The sequence below is a fragment of the Anabrus simplex genome, chromosome 4 (assembly GCF_040414725.1).
Source record: "Anabrus simplex isolate iqAnaSimp1 chromosome 4, ASM4041472v1, whole genome shotgun sequence".
Taxonomy (NCBI): Eukaryota; Metazoa; Arthropoda; class Insecta; order Orthoptera; family Tettigoniidae; genus Anabrus; species Anabrus simplex.
In genome coordinates, this window is record NC_090268.1 from 369,467,459 (window position 1) to 369,470,596 (window position 3,138).

The 3,138-nt window shown below is 46.2% G+C and overlaps 1 non-coding gene across 1 annotated transcript; it reads right to left on the reverse strand.

Annotated features, from left to right (window-relative positions):
- Window positions 1-2,695: 2,695 nt before the first annotated feature.
- Window positions 2,696-2,768, reverse strand: TRNAA-AGC (transfer RNA alanine (anticodon AGC)). The gene has a single exon. It is a non-coding gene; the product is annotated as a tRNA-Ala (tRNA).
- Window positions 2,769-3,138: the final 370 nt, after the last annotated feature.

The following is a 3,138-nucleotide window of genomic DNA, read 5'->3' on the forward strand; positions in this document are numbered from 1 at the left end:
TCACTGAACATTTTCAAAAAACTTGGAAATTGATAAAAAAATTCCCTTGATAATGTATTCCAATTCCTTACTCCTCGTTCTAAAAATGAATATTCGCCACAATTTATCCTCTGGAATTCCAACTTGTCCGCCTCTGTCGTGTACTGGTTACTGTGATAAGCTGCCACCCCGGAGGGCCGGTTCGATTCCCAGCTCTGCCGCGAAATTTAAAAAGTCGTACGAGTGCTGGAAAGGGGTTCACTCAGCCTCGGGAGGCCAAATGAGTAGAGGTGGGTTCGATTCCCACCTCGGCCATCCTGGAAGTGGTTTTCCGTTGTTTTCCACTTCTCCTCCAGGCAAATGCCGGAATGGTACCTAACTTAAGGCCACGGTCTCCTCCTTCCCTCTTCCTTTTGTCCATCCCTTCCAATATTCCCGTCCCTTGCAAGGACCCTGTTCACCATAGCAGGTGAGGCCGCCTGGGTCAGGTACTGCTCATCCTTGCCAGTTGTATCCCCCGACCCAAAATCTGAAGCTCCAGGACACTGTCCTTGAGGTGGTAGAGGTCGGATCCCTCGCTGAGTCCCAGGGAAAAACCAACCCTGGAGGGTAAACAGATAAACAACAAGAAGAATTCCAACTTTATTTTCATATTATATTTCCTACTTTTAAAAGCTCCACTCAGGGTTATTCTTCTATTTACGTCATTCCACGCCAATTCTCAACTCACAGCTCGAAATACACCTCATAGACAAGCATCTCCTCTCCTTACTCCCGAGTCTTCCCAGCCCAAAGTTTGCAACATTCCCGTAACACTGCTCCTTTGTCGGAAAACACCCAGAGCAAACCGTGCTGCTTTTTTTCGATTTTCTTTTCAGTTCTCGTATGAAGTAGTCCTGGCGAGGGTCGCATACACTGGAACCATACTGTAACTGCGGTCTAACCAGAGATTTACACGCCCTCTCTTTTACATCCCTTCTTTCTTCCTTTTTTCTTTCTTTCTTTCTTTCTTTCTTTCTTTCTTTCTTAATCTGCTTGTCCTGCAGGGTCTGGTTTCCCCTCGGACTCTGCGAAGGGATTCCACCTCTACCGTCTGAAGGACAGTGTCCTGGAGCGCGGGACATTGGGTCTGGGGATATGACTGGGGAGGAGGACCAGTACCTCGCCCAGATGGCCTTACCTGCTATGCTAAACAGGGGCTCCTGGAGAGATGGGAATATGGTAAGGGATAGGCAAGGAAGAGGGAAGGAAGCGCCCGTGGCCTTACGTTAGGTACCAGCCCGGCATTTGCCTGGAGAAGTAGGAAACCACAGAAAACCACTTCCAGGATGGCTGAGGTGGGAATCGAACCCACATCTAGTTAGTTTTACATCCTTAATACAACCCCTAAATTCTCTCATAACCATGTGAAGAGATCAGTAACATTTCTTAACAACCTCGGTGATATGATTACCTGCAATGAAGAGCACTCCATATATTAACACCAAGGTTGTTTTCCAGGCTTGATAGGAGGCGCTTCGGGTTTCGGGAAGGTTATTCCAGTAAGGATCAACTTCCTGTATGACACGCCAGATATTTTAGACTCAGGAGGTTAAGTGGCCTGTATACATATTGACCTATTCAAATCTCTTTTTTTTTTTTCAATTGGTTTTACGTCGCACAGACACAGATAGGTCTTATGGTGACGATTGTATAGGAAAGGGCTAGGAGTGGGAATGAAGAGACCGTGGCTTTAATTAAGATGCAGCCTAAACCATTGCCTGGTATGAAAATGGGAAACCATGGAAAAATCTTCAGGGCAGCCGACATTGCGGTTCTAACGCTCTATCTCCCGAATGCAAGCTCACAGCTGCGCGCCTCGAACCGCGCAGCCATCTCGATCGGTCCAAATCGTTTGATAGAGTAGATCATTGTATACTACTGAGGAAAATGAATGGGTTGCTAAATTTGTAGAAAATAGAACTCAGAGAACCTTAGTGGACGATCCTGTAACGTTTAATAGGTGGACCCCTGATGGCAGTTTTAAACGGATATTCATGTTTTCTAACATAGACAAATAAAATGAGTAAAACACTGCAATTATGTCTTTTGCGGATGTTGATTCCTGTATAGTAAGTGAATTACAGGATTGTGAATGACTACGAAAAGACCTCCAAAATATTGTAAGATGGACAACAAACAATGGAATGAAGGTACGCGAGGTGAAAGGTCAGGTTGTAAGTTTCACCAAGAGGAACAGTCCTCTCAGTTTTAATTGTGTTGATGGGGTGAAAATGTCCCATGGGGATCGCTATGAACAGGTGTTAATATCAGAAAAGTTCTTTCTTTCTTTCTTAATCTGTTTACCTTCCAGGCTTGGGTTATCCCTTGGACTCGGCGAGGGATCCCACATCTACTACCTCAAGAACAGTGTACTGGAGCATGAGACTTTGGGTCGGGGATACAATTGGATGGAGGACCAGTACCTCGCCAGGCGGTCTCACCTGCAATGTGAACAGTGGCCTTTCGGATTCAATAAAATCCTCGAGGTAACGTGGCTACGATCATGATATCATAAATCACGTATTACTACGAGTTAGTGTGGTTTTGGAAAGATTTATTTGCCAAGTCCGAAAATAAGCTTAAGCCGCAGTAAAGTGACTTAGAACATGCATCATGACGAGTTGTTTACGTTGAAAAATAGATGTTTCACTTATCTGACCGTTATTAAAAATTCTGGAGGCGCCGGGTATCGATCCCGGTACCTCTCACATGCTAAGCGAGCGCTCTACCATCTGAGCTACGCCCCCAGCCAGCATTACACTCATATTTAGCGAAACTATAACTGTAAGCTTTCACATTTTATTTGGGCACTTGAACCACGCCCAGGTGGCGTTGCCCGCTTACCTAGTCGACATTCTGATTGGCACTTGGCGCCCTCTCTTCTACACTTCCCGAGCTGCTGCGGTAACAGCAGCTTGCTCTGGAGAGAAGTTATTTCTTTCTTAATCTGTTTACCCCCAGGGTTGGTTTCTCACTCGGATTCAGCGAGGGATTCCACCTCTACCGCCTCAAGCGCAGTGTCCTGGAGCTTCAGACTCTGGGTCGGGGGATACAACTGGGGAGGATGACCAATACGTCCCCCAGGTGGCCTCACCTGCTATGCTGAACATAGGCCTT